The sequence below is a fragment of the Acinonyx jubatus genome, chromosome B1 (assembly GCF_027475565.1).
Source record: "Acinonyx jubatus isolate Ajub_Pintada_27869175 chromosome B1, VMU_Ajub_asm_v1.0, whole genome shotgun sequence".
NCBI lineage: Eukaryota > Metazoa > Chordata > Mammalia > Carnivora > Felidae > Acinonyx > Acinonyx jubatus.
Window position 1 is genome coordinate 19997682 of NC_069382.1, and position 14003 is coordinate 20011684.

The 14003-nt window shown below is 42.3% G+C and overlaps 1 protein-coding gene across 5 annotated transcripts in view; it reads left to right on the top strand.

Annotated features, from left to right (window-relative positions):
• The first annotated feature begins 6025 nt into the window (after window positions 1-6025).
• MTUS1 (microtubule associated scaffold protein 1) overlaps window positions 6026-14003 on the top strand; it is a 175438-nt gene continuing 167460 nt past the window's right edge. For 4 of the 5 annotated variants that reach the window (XM_027077230.2, XM_053216338.1, XM_053216339.1 and 1 more), the window contains exon 1: window positions 6682-6820. The gene's annotated coding sequence lies outside the window, so the exon portion shown is untranslated. Of the gene's footprint in view, window positions 6359-6681; window positions 6821-14003 lie in introns of those variants that run through there. The other variant, XM_053216337.1, reaches the window with a different exon arrangement.

Genomic DNA, 14003 nt, shown 5'->3' on the forward strand with positions numbered 1-14003 from the left:
ATAAATTAGTGGGGATTAACCATAATTTTGTAGGTACTCAAAAAGAGATCAGAAGTGTACTTATCCAAAACAGATAAATCTTTGGTCGTGTTAAATTACTGTCCTGGATCAGCAACCTGACTTGCCAGTGTTCTAGATACCCCAAAGTCAGATTGTCTTACTTGCTGATAACTAATCAGGCCCTGACTTACAACGTTGGAACACTGCAGTATGTTTCAGGCAAACATAGTATTACCCTACTCACTGGCTGGAAGGAATAACGATGATAATACTTTCATTGGCTCTTTTCTGAATTGCCAGCCCATGTTTATATTTAGAAGAGTGATTATATTTTGAGGAATGCTTGTCTAACAGCACGAGAGCTAAATGCTGTTGTTCATTTAGTTTATGACTCTTCCTACGTCATTATGATTTGCAAACATTTGCTAGAATTTACAGCATGGAGCCCATTGGACTGCATACCATTTGCAAGGGGGAAGATCGCAGAGTCAAGTATGGATTGGCAACTATGAATCAAGACTAAAAATTGCAAAAGGAATGCATAAAGAGCCAACCAGTGGACCAGGCCTGGAGGCTGGTCACAATGCAGCAACACTGAACCCATGAGGCCATTAGGCCTCATGAATTTGCACAACTGATCAGTTGGCAGGGCCTAAAGGGGATGGGGGCAAATTGGAAGGCTGCCCCCAGCTCCCTAAGGGCTTACATTTGGCCAAGAGAACAAGCCAGAGGCATACATTAAAAGCAAATTCAACAAGTCTAGGTAAACTGTGATAGTACCAAAGGTATGAGACTTCAAAGCCACAGACTTGTTATTACATTTGTCACGAAGCAATAAATACTTTGAAATTGAAAATACATCCCCTTTTTAAGGGAAGACTCCATCTTATTGGAGCAAATATTAACCAATTCCAGTTATGATTCATTGTCAGGAGTAGATTACACACACCAGTAGTTTCTTGAGTCATGACATTTTAAGCACTCAAAGTAAACATTTTCAAAGTGGTTACATAACAAACTCGTGGTGCTATATTTTTCTTAATTTCTTCCTAATATGCAGAGGTCAAAAGCAGAATGGCAGGACAAGTTGTTTGTGTGTGAGCTAAGATAATTTTGGCATCATGCTGTAAGAATGGCTCCTTCTACAGAGTCTATAAATGGAATAGAAGGATTGTTGAAGATGCCTTCCAAGATATGGGAGGATGAAAGAGTTTCTCAGATGCTCTCAGGTCATTCTGAAGAGAGGAAACCGTATTTCCTTATTGCTACTGCTCTGAACTTGCCACAAGAAAGTTCTTTCTTGCGATAGATACTTGATTTACAAATCTGCAGCCTTCTACACAAGAACATTCCTACCCTGATAGTTACCCTTCTGGAGTATTGGTAGGAGAGTCTACTTAAGTCTCCAAGTCCACTGGGAAGTGGGATGGATAATTAGAAACCCAGGAGTTATTTGTGAATAAATCAAGACCATTGACTGGTCTCATACTGCTTTCTTGCAATCATTGCTACAGCTAGTTAATGTGTGTATTTGACCATGCATGTCTCACCATCTCGGGACACAGGACTTAAATGTCATGTGGCTATTTGCAATATACATTTTCTGTCAACAGAAATAGGAAAAAGGTCATCCACAGGGTCAGAAAATTCCAGTATTCTGGGTCTTTGTTACTTCTACAGTTCTTCAGCACCTATCAAATGGTTGGCTGAGTAGAAAATTTCTGGAATGCGTTTAAAGCAACTGCGTCTCACTCTGAGGCAAAGGATCTGTGGGCATGTTAGAATTTTACCATGAGCTTATTTGACTTTCAAAAGGATATATGAAAAAACTGCTATACACACACATATCTATTTACAATCAGTCCTTGCTGTTATAAGGCTTGATTGACATTGGCCTAGCCCCTGAGTGGGTAAATCATCTTGAGATAAATTTTATGATAATACTTTGGTTTTTTTTTCAAAGCCACTATGTAAAATAACCACATGAAGTTTCTTACCATATTATATATATTGGTGTTTGCTATTCGGGAGATGTTGATCTGAAACAGGAGTGAAAAATTTTTCTTTTTGAAATTAGTGCTAAGAAGAGCTTTGCTTCCCTTGCAGAACTCTCAGCCTCTTCTGAAAACAGCAATTAATGTAACTGGTTGGGGCACTTGGCTACCAGGAAGCTCAGTGGCTTACTTTGGTTACTCATTTGTATGTTTACTCTTACCTGTAAGTTTTGCCTTGGATCCTATTTTATACTTCTAAACATCTATTTTTTTTTAATTTACTGTGACTGTCTTTTTGGGTTATTCAAACCCCTCATTCAATGTAGTGGAGATATAAGTAAATATAAATAAGTAATGAATTTTTAAAAAGCGATCAAGTTTGGGAATAAAATGACTGCATGACTTTCTCACCACTTAAATCAGCGTATTGTAGTTTCCATTTTGGGAATTGAGCCTGAAACTCTTTTTTTCATTTCTGGTTGAACGCAACTTTGAGAAAATTAGCTGAAAACTCTACTCCAGGGAGATGTCAATGTTAATAAAATTCTAACAAATTTGCTGAGTCATCATTTCACCATAATCACAGAATGTTAGAATTTTATGTACCAAATACTTCCTTTCTAGATAAACTAGAGAAGAAATGGTTTGAAAGCATCAATTAGGCATTCTTCTTTCCCCCTCCTCCTCTCCACCAACGCATGTGATATTTGACAATTTATTTTATCTGGAAGTGAAATTAGTAGGGAAAGAATTTTAGTCATTCTTGATGTCAAAACCTCAAGCAGTGAAAAGTTCTTAAATATTGGAATGGGTGCCATTATTTACATGGTTCAAAAGCCAAAAAATACGAAATTATATCTAGTGAAAAGTTTCTTGTCGAATTCTGCCCTCCAGATGCCAAGGTCCCTTCCCAAGATATAGCCGATATTATCAGTTTCTGACATATCTTTTCAGAAATGTTTTATGCTTATACAAATTTATGTATATATGCTTACATACAAGAGTGTATAATTGCCCGCCTTTTTTTTTTTTAATTTTTAAAGTTTGTTTGAGAGAGAGAGAGAGGGTGGGCAAGTGGGGGAGAAGGAGATAGGGAGGAAAAGAGAGAGAGAGAGAGAGAGAGAGAGAGAGAGAGAGAGAGAGAGAGAATCCCAAGCGGGTTCCGTGGTCAGTACAGAGCCCGACTCCAGGCTCCATCGATGATGCTGGGATCATGACCTGAGCCAAAATCAAGAGTCGGATGCTCAACTGACTGAGCCACCCAGGTGCCCCTAATTCCTCCTTTTTTAAATATGGATTAATATTCTTATAGTTAAAAAAAAAAAGTTTTTTTTAACGTTTATTTATTTTTGAGACAGAGCGAGACAGAGCACGAATGGGGGAGGGTCAGAGAAAGAGGGAGACACAGAATCTGAAACAGGCTCCAGGCTCTGAGCTGTCAGCACACAGCCCAACGCGGGGCTCGAACTCACAGACCGTGAGATCATGACCTGAGCCGAAGTTGGACGCTCAACCGTCTGAGCCACCCAGGCACCGCAATCCCTCCCTTTTAAAAGAAAATGTAGCATACTATTAGATAATTGTTTTGAATTTTTTAAAAATTGTGCACATAAAGCATCTGGGATAACATTGTAAAAAAGTACAGCTTTTACTTTTTGAAAGTTTTTTTAATTACTAGAACATAGAGAGCAGTGTTTATTAACATTGCCATGTAACACACTTATTTCTTTAAAAAAATTTTTTTTAATGTTTACTTATTTTTGAGAGAGACAGAGTGCAAGAGAGAGAGAGGGAGACACAGAATCTGAAGCTGTCAGCGCAGAGCTCCAACACAGGGCTTGAACTCACAAACCGCGAGATCATGACCTGAGCCAAAGTCTAACAGAGGCTTTACCGACTAAGCCCCTCAGGTGCCCCACACATTTATTTAAATTAAAATTTTATTTTAGTTTTTTTCCCCCCATTCTTCGTCATTCTTTTTCCTCATTGTCATCAAATGGACAAGCTTATACACATCTACCATTTCTTGTGTGTATTGAAAGATGAATTATGTTTAGACTTACCGCCTCAAAGGACATGTACGCTTACGGTTTCGTTACGTAGTATGAATTGCTCTCAATGGAGGTCATTCTAATTTACATGCACATCAGCATTGTCACTGCCTGTCTCTCCAAATTTTTGCTAACACGCAGTGGTTATCAAACTTTTCAATCTTTGCAGTTCTGATAAATGAAAAAGTGTTTTTTCTATGTAGTTTCAATTTGCATTTTTCTAGTACAGAAAAAAATTCTGGTAACTTTTTTTTTTTTCTTAAGGACAAAGGACCCCTAAGTTGTGTGGAGTTATTATCTGACCCTTAACAGGTTCCTGGAGTCTGGAGCAGGTTAACACTGGAGTTCAGAGATCAAGAATATGGCAACATGCCCAGAGCCAACATGGAAAGAAAAGTCAGCAGGCCCCATTTCAAGCATATTTGCCTTGACAGAGTCCCTGATGATGTCCCTAGAAGGTAACTTCTGTTTTTATGTGCATGCAATTAGAAGCAAAGATTCAGATTTCCCAATGACCACAGAAGTTGCTTCTAATTACTTAGGTGAGGGGTGTTTTTTTTCTCTTTCCTTTCCTGCAATTTATCCCTCAGAAAAGTGAAGTAAAACAGGTTCTTTATTTACAGATATAACTAAGTCACACAATAGAACTATGGGGGGTTGGACCAAATCACCTGGGTCACATGAGGGTTATAAAGATTAAATGATATGTTTAACACTAGGACTATTCTGTTTAGGAAGGAGGCATGTTGCTAATTAGCATAATTGCCCCCTCACTTGCAGGAACTATGTCAGTGGGTTTGTTTTTGGGTTTTGGTTTTAGTGCTTTTGCATAGGGGAGAATCATTCATTGGTGTTTAAAGCTGTATCTGCTTAAAAATAATCGTATGCCTTTTCCTAAAGTCCTAGATACGTTCCATGTCTGTCCTTGAAATAAGTACTTCAAAAGCAAGCAAGAATTGTCACACAGTAGAATAAAAAGACTAGGTCATGACTTAGGCCGGATGCCTTTGCACTTACCTCTGGCTAGCTGTGTGACCTCAGTAAGTCACTTGAGCTTTCTTCAACTGAAAAATGGAGATAATAAACTGATCTACGTACTCGGGTCTTGGGTCTTATTGAGGAAATATTGGAACATTGTACATATGAAAAGTCTGCAACTATAAATGACAATACATCTGTTAGTTGATCTAATGTTGATAGTATAGAAAACTTAAATACAGTATCCTCAGATTAATTCTCTGCAAAGACTTATTTCTCTTAAAAAGCTTTTAGCAAGTCCCAACCAGTTAATTATTACTATTGTTTTAATTTTGGTCTCCTGCACCTGGGTGGCTCAGTCAGTTAAGCCACCCACTCTTGGTTTCAGCCCAGGTTAGGATTTGAGGGTTAATGAAATCGAGCCCCGTTTATGGCTCCACACTGACAGCACAGAGCCTGCTTGGGATTCTCTCTCTCCCTGTCTCTGCCCTTCCTCTGCTCACTCACGTGCTCTCTCGCTCTCAAAATAACTAAACTTAAAGAAAAAAAAAAAAGATATTTAAGATTTTGATCTCAGGTTGTCTGACATTTAACAGTTAAAAATACGCCAATAGGAGAAAACATTTTATGAACGTAATGGACAGCTATGGATGAAATTCGTTCACTTTAGCAAAGGACCTCATTTGTGGTTAGAGAAAAGTGGGTCGGCCTCGTTGATCTCCCTGGTGTTGTATTCTGTACACGTTTTATTCTAAGATCTAACAGCTGGAGCTCATTTCTTTAACCTTTACTAGGTGTTTGCTAGCAAACTTCTTAGTAGGACGAAGCTAAAACAGACCAGGAGTCTTACACTCTGAAGAGACCATCAGTGCTGGTTCCTAGCACACCTCCGCCCCGATCATTCTGCGACCTCCCCACTCCCTCCCCCCACCCCCGGCCCGCCCTCGCTGCAATGCCCCACGGCTAGCTGGAAGCCAGAGAGCTCGCACGGATAAGCGAGGGGGCAAGAGCCGGGAGTAGGCACAACTCCAGTCGCCCGCGGGGACCTGCGTGATCTGGGGACGCGCGGCTCAGGCAGGTGCGCGGTCAGCAGCCCTGGGCGCCGCGTCGCACGTGGCAACAGGTGCAGCGCGGTCCCGGGCAGACGCCCGGGTCTGGGGCGCGTCGGCATTTAGCCCCGGAGCGTGCGGGGCTTCGGGACTGGGACGCGGGAGCGCAAGAGGGGGCAGCGAAGCGGCTGGCTGAGCCCGCCAACCTGCGAGCGGAGCAGAGTCGAGCGCAGCCGAGCGGAGCCGAGCGGAGCGCGGCTGGGGCCGCCCTGGCCTGCGTTCCGAGGTACAGCCACGAGCGACTAGCAAGTGTCTCGGGGCACAGCCCCCCCCTTGGTCGCCGCCTGCCCTTTGTCTCCAGCAGCAAGGCGTAGGCTGGGGCCGCCTGGAAGGGGAGGCTGCGGGCCCGGGGGGGCAGAGGCGGCGGCGCTTTTCTATTTACAAGTTTCCCGAACTCCCCGCCCTTGCTCCACCCCCAGCGGCTCGGGAGGCGGGGAGGCTGGGACGCCCCGGACTCCGGGTTCCCGCCCGGCTGCTGCAGCCTCCGCTGGCCTGCGGGGGTGGGGTGAGGGCCTGGCCGTGTGTCCCCAGGTGCGCACGCTGCCCGCCGGGCACTGATTGCGCCGCGGGCCTCCGGGGTGGGCCTGGAGCGCCTCCGCCGGGGGTCCGGAGGGCGCCCGGGCTTGCAGTGCTGGTTTCCCCCGTCCTGCGTCTCGGCTCCCGGAGGAGGAGGAGGGAGGAGCTGCGGGTAAGCGCGGAGTTGAGGCGATTCCCGCAGCCCGGCCTGTCCGAGGTGGAGATCTCAGGCGAGGGGACCTCCAGGACGCGACCGTCACAGGGTGACGGGACTGGCTTTGAGGGAGGGGGCGGGTATTCCCGGGGCTTGGGTGGGGGCAAAGTTGGGGAGAAGCGGGGAGGCACCCGCAGTGGAGCGGAGGCTCTGCGGGGAGCGGGTCTCACGTGGGGTCAGCTCAGCTGGTGCGGCGGGGACGGATGCGGATCTCCGTAGCTGTCACCTTCAAAGTGACCCGAGGGGTTTCCAGTAGACTCAGCCTGACAGGCATCTGCTCAGCCGGAAGCCACCCACCAGACACCTGACCCGCGGGGCCGGCAGTCCTGGCCTCGCGCGGTGCGGTTCGCTTGGGCCCATTCTCAGCTAAAGCACCCGGGGCTGAAAATGTGGCGTTCCTGAGGTTTGCTGCAACTCCCAAGGCCCTCCGTCCCGAGCCTGCCCTCTTCCTGCAGCTCACTTGCGCTTTCCTAGCTCTCTAGAAAAATCCGTTCCAAAGTAAGGTCACCTGATTGACGACTAATGTGTTTTCTTACCTTACATCCTCTTCTCCGTTTTCAAGACGTACTCTTTGCTGCTAAGTTATTTGTTGCCTTTGACTCGGAGTAATTTATTTTGGAGTAAGAATAGGAGAGATTAATTTTCACGTAATTTTTCACATCCTCTGTTAACTACAACGGAGTATTCAGCAGTGGGTGTGCTAAGAAAGGAAATCCAGTGTGTTTTGTTTGAATAAAATCAAAGTCTTAGGCAGAACGGGGGAGGGGTGTCACCGGCAGCGTTCAGGTTTTGCCAGGTGAAGGGATTTCAGTCTCCATCACACTAAATCCTTAGCCCTGGGGGTGGAGGGTGGGGTGCAGGTGTGAGGAGTGGAGGGAAGGAGGGAGGCAATCTGGGAGGGAGGGGAATAAAAAGGAAATGAGTCGCTGCTTCCTGGGAACCTATGGCCTCCTTAAGGAGTCTAGATAACACCCAGATAACTGTGTGTGGTTAACCTGAAGAAGAACTGAAGCGCTTGGAAATGCAATAAGGTAGACCAACTAGTTTGTCAGGGATCATTGGGCCAGGAAATGATGGACAATTTAAATTGAAACAGTGATGCCCTCCCTATTTGTAGAGTGCTTTGCAGTGTATTAAATGCATTTATTGGTATTTTTCTTTTTCTTTATCGTTCTTTTTCTTGATATTTTTCTTAAATGCAGCATTCCATAAAGAAATTACACAAAGAAACGATTGGAACTACTTCTCCTTAGAAATAAAGACATAGTGAAATTGAGTTTAAGATATATTTAACTCGTGCCAACTTTTCCACTTCTTAAGACTGTCTTTATGTGGAGAAAATAGTGCTTGTAGAAGAGCTGCGCCTTACTGTTCTGTATCAGTAATACATGGTTGCAATTTGGGATTATTTCATAGGGTTATAAAATTCCAGCTAGATTTCTTTGTGGGTATTTCAGTTACTAGTCTTAAGCACTTAGAAAGCATGTCCCATGTACCCTTAATTCTGAGTAAGGTTCTTTTTACATCCATTAGAACAACCTCTATGTCCTGGAGTAGAGACGATTGCAAACCAGATTGTGTTTGTTGATAAGAAATAGTTGTGCCTTATATATACCATTAGGAACAACATTCCTCAAAATGGCTTTTTTCCAATTTCAAAAGTAATGCTTGCTGGAAAAAAAAAAAAAGGGTAGATTGAGAAAAAGTATAAGGGTTAAATAATTCCACCACCCAAATATAATCACAATGTTTTCTTCATGCTTGTTAATACATAACATAAATAGGTTTATTTTTTATAATTACATTTATACATGTACAGATTGCATGCTGATTTTTTTTTTCCCTGCATAACTTAGGAGGAAAAAGCTCACATATCATTACAGTTCTGCAAGAGTTTTATTGTAGTGGCTACATAATATTACATTATATAGAGGTAACATGGTTGTTTATAAGCTGAACTTTTATTTCCAGTTACTGTTAAATATATACTGTTGCAACAAATATCCTTTATAAAACTTTATCTACAGGGCATATTTCCTTAGGATGGAGTCCTTGAAATACAGTTGATGGCTCAAAGATCTCTGGAGACAGATGGACCATTTGCTTTGCAAAAAATGTTTTACCCAAGTATGATCCCACTAGCACTCTGAGAGTCCTTGTGTTACTATAATGTTGTAATATGGGGAATCACTCTGAAAAGGAAAAATAATTCTTTAAAAACAATTTTTTTTTAATGTTTATTTTTTGAAGGAGAGAGAGAGAGAGAGCATGAGCCTGTAAGGGGCAGAGAGAGAAAGGGAAAAACAGAATCTGAAGCAGGCTCCAGGCTCTGGGCTGTCAGCACAGAGCCTGATGAGGGCCTGAACTCACTGTGAGATCATGACCTAAGCTGGAAGTCAGACGCTTAAATGACTGAGCCACCCAGGCATCTGGAAAAATAATTCTTCTAGCTCTATAAGTGAACAGTGCTTTCTTTATATCTAAATTTCCATTTTTTTATTACAAATTATGTATACCAAAAAAAATTGTTATTTTTAATTTTTATTCCTTTTTAATTGAATGTAGGACCACATTTTTTTCTATTGGGGTATTAATGTCTTTCTATTCGTAAGAACTCTTATGGATTGATAATCTTTTGCCTTTCACGTTGCATATCTTTCTTCCCCGTTATGTCTTGGCCTTATAAAGACCAGTAGTACATGTTTATAGTGGTTTTGACTTAGAGATGTTCTAGACTTTTATGTAGCCAAGTCTGTTGAATTTCTCAAAAACGTAATTAACACTTTTGAATCCTAGCTTAAATACATGACCGTGGCAGAAGATGACTTTTGAAAGAATCCCCCCTGACCCCCATGTACCCTTAATTTTGAGTAAGGTTCTTTTCAGATCCATTAGAACAACCTGTATGTACTGGAGTAGAGACCATTGTCAACCAGATTGTTTGTTGATAAGTAATAGTTGTGCATTGTATATACCATTAGGAACAACATTCCTCATAATCAGAACAGAAAGTTTTGAATTACAGGGAACAAAAATGTTTGAGGTATGTTGTTCTGTGATAATGTCAACTAGGCTCACCATCCATCTAGTTTTACTCATTTGTAGTAGTAGTATTTTGCTGTGCAATGATTGTTATAGTTCCATACTGAATTGGTGATGAGTCTTGATATCTAGACAGATGTATATGTAGTTTAAAAGTTGTCCCAAATTTCCAATATTATTGATAGATGAAACTATTGAAAGAGGGGAAAAAAGCCTCCTGACTTCCCAGACTTGAGTTCTCTTTCCATACTATGGAAGCTTAAGTACACCCTGAGAACTTTTAGAAGCCTCGTTGAGGGTGCTCTCCATGTCTGAGGACCCACAAATAAACCACTGGACCATACGTGAGCCAGGAAGATGAGGTTGGTGTGCTGTGTGTGTGTGTAAGGGCACTTAAAAATGCACCCCAACTTTCTCTACAGGCAGGTGAGCCTACCACGAGGTGACCTCCCCCACTGGCCTGGCAGGGACTTAGACAGCAGTGGCTGTGGCCTTTAGAGAGGTGAGGAGAGACTGAGGGTGAGTGACTGTGGGCTGTAGTTGAAGGACTAGGTCATAAGGCATATGACTTCACCAGCCTGAGATTTGGTTTGGAAAAGCCAGCTTTAAGCAGGGTTCCCCAAACTTGACTTAGGGAAATCTGTTATAACAGAGTCACTGAGTTTGACTGGCCAACGACTTCTTCTAAAGATGTATTTTTCTAGGGGCGCCTGGGTGGCTCAGTCAGTTAAGCATCTGACTTTGGCTCAGGTCTCGCAGTTCGTGGGTTTGGGTCCCGTATCGGGCTCTGTGTTCACAGCTCAGAGCCTGGAGCCTGCTTCGGATTCTGTGTCTCCCTCTCTCTCTGCCCTTCCCCCACTCTCTCTCTCTCTCTCAAAAATGTTAAAAAAAAATTTTTTAAAGGTGTATTTTTCTAAATCAAGTTTCTACAAGATTGCTGAAATGGCCACAGTATTATTTGAAATCAGTTCTAACTCTTCTATGTGGGCAGTTATCCAGGATATTAATGCATGATTTTTTTTTTGTTCATTTGGCTCCAGATGAAAAAGATTTTTCCATTTTGGGGATGACAGATTTGAGGGCTAATCTTTACTCTGTAGACAAATACAGTAAAACTTCACTTTCATACACAGCAAGGTATTTTGCAATTGGTGATTGCCCTGATGTATCATGTTGACACAATCAAGGAAGAAAGGGTTTGCTCAACAAATAGAGAGTAGTAAGCCAGTTTGAATCTAGAGGTGTTTTCCTTAATAGCTTTCAAGCCCTTCAGAATTCCATTTTTGCATCTCTATCTTTGATTCCCAAATAGCCTCATTTATTTAAAAAATTTTTTTAATGTTTATTTCTGAGACCGAGACAGAGCATGAGTGGGAGAGGGGCAGAGAGGGAGGGAGACAGAGAATCTGAAGCAGGCTCCAGGCTCTGAGCTGTCAGCACAGAGCCTGACATGGGGCTCGAACTCACAAACCATGAGATCATGACCTGAGCCAAAGTTGGTTGCTCAACTGACTGAGCCACCCAGGTGCCCCACCTCATTTATTCATTAAAGCTAATAGGTTGGGGGTGCCTGGATGACTCGGTTAAGCAACCGACTTCACCTCAGGTCAAGATCTCACGGTTAATGAGTTCGCACCCCGTGTTGGGCTTTGTGCTGACAGCTCAGAGCCTGGAACCTGCTTCAGATTCTGCATGTCTCTCTCTCTCTCTCTCTCTCTCTCTCTGCCCCTTCCCCTCTCATACTCTGTCTCTCTCTCTCTCTCTCTCTCTCTCTCAAAAATAAACATTTTAAAAAAAATTGAAAAAACTAGCAGGTTTTCCTTAGCCTGCAGTTTATGCCCAATATTGAAGAGAAAATATTTCAAGATAAACTGTATTTAAGTCTTGCTAATAGTCGTATATCTAAGTTCATGAATGTTCTGTGTATGTATTACTTGCATGAGTAAAAGTAAGAAAAATCACTAATCCTACCACTATTCTAACATAGATGTTTTATTTCATTTTGAAGTTGTAAAACTAAAGATCGTTTTAAAGTCCGTTAAAGTTTGTCTTGAGGAGACGTGTTTACTTGTTAGTAGGGTTGACTCAGTTCTTTGTGAGCATTGAAGGTCATGTGAAGGTAGTACGTAAGTTTCTCAAAGTAGCAGCAAAGGGCAAAGTGGTCACTGGGAAATTAACTTCCAGGTAGTGTAGTTTCCCCGAAATTGTACCCATTTCATGTTGCAGTAAGAGTTGTGCTAAGTGGAAGGGGAGGTCTGGCCAGCTTGGCACTGTGTGTGCACAGGAAGAAAAAGAGCAGAACAAAACAGACTAAGAACGTGTCAGTCTTAAAGGTAAGGTGCCATGGAGAGAGGGGTTTAAAGCCATCAAATTCTGTATTTTCACTCTGTAAAAATTTTTTTGGTGTTTGTTTTGAGAGACACACACACACACACACACACACACACACACACACACACACACACACGGCATGAGCGAGCGAAAGGCAGAGAGAGAGGGAGACACAGAATTCGAGGAAGGCTCCAGGCTCCGAGCTGTCGGCACAGAGCCCAATGCGGGGTTTACACTCAAGACCTGCGAGATCATGACCTGAGCTGAAGTTGGACACCTAACTGGCTGAGCCACCCAGGTGCCCCTTCACTCTATTAAATACGTGTAAATGTTTGCACCTTCTCAACTTATAGTCATTGCAAAGAAAATTAATGTTCATGGGCCAATCAACCACGATTCCCCTGATCTTCTACAATTAACTAAAACATTTAAGGACATTGGTGCCCTAAATTGGCATTGAGAAAGCAGTTGTTAAGAGTAGGAGGGAGAGGTGTAAAAATATATTCTTGTTTAAACATAAAGCTTATATAATTTTGGCTTATATAACACTGGCAGTGTTTGTTACGTCTTGGCTGCGGGGTTACTTCTACGCTTTTTTTTGCATTGAAAACTTGGTAACGCTGGGGTGCCTGAGTGGCTCAGTCAGTTGGGCGTCCAACTTTGGCTCAGGTCATGATCTCGCGGTTCATGAGTTGGAGCCCTGCCTTGACTCTGTGCTGACAGCTCAGAGCCTGGAGCCTGCTTCGGGTTGTGTGTCCCCCTTTCTCTCTGCCCCTCCTCCAGTCATGCTCTGTCTCGCTCTTTCAAAAATAAACATTAAAAAAAAAATTGAAAAACTTGGTAATATTTATTTGGGTATTATTTACATATATACCAATATTGAAGAAAATGTCACTATTTCTTCACCTTATTTCAGATAAACAGTTCATTTGTGTTTAGAAGTATTGAGTGACAAATGAAAAATTCTCTTAAGTTTGTGTCTTAAGATGGTTTTCATGATTGTTAATAATTGACATCAAGTTAAAACTGCATGTTCTCTCTTTTTTTTTTTTTTAAGTTTATATTTGAGAGAGGCAGAGAGTGGGAGAGAGAGAATTCCAGCTAACAGTGTGGAGCCTGCTGTGGGGCTCAAGCCCATGAACTATGAGATCATGACCGGAGATGAAATCCAGTCAGATGCGTAACTGACTAAGCCACCTAGGCACCCCTAAAACTGCATCTTCTTTTAAAACAAAACTCACTTGATAAGCTGCATGGAACAAAAATAGAAGCTTGTGTAGATATAAGCCATGTAAGAGCAGGCATTCAAAAATGATCTCCTCCCCCTTTTCACCCTGTCAAGTCAGTTGAGTTGTATTTGCCAGAATAAGTGCCAGTTAAAACACCTTGTGCTATGAAAAACCTGTGTTTTAGTTCTCTAGTAAACTGCTATACTATAGTCCTCTTATTCTAGGCAAATTAGGGAATTGAACTCTATGGGCGCATTTCTACTAATCTAACTCAATAGATTATAATTCAGGCAAGGGTTCCAGAATTCCTACTTGCTGGTGATAGAGTCAGAAGGATTGGAGAAATGAGAAATGGGTGAAAAAGCATACATTTTTCTATCTGCAAGAAAAACCCACTTGTTTTATTAGATCTTCAGTCTGGACTCCATATGTAGAACCCATTTATGTGGAGTGTTACATAGTTAGAATTATGTTTTCATGTTAAATGGTAAATACAAGGCACGAGTAAGAATCCTTGCTGTTAAAAAACTGTGTGGCAA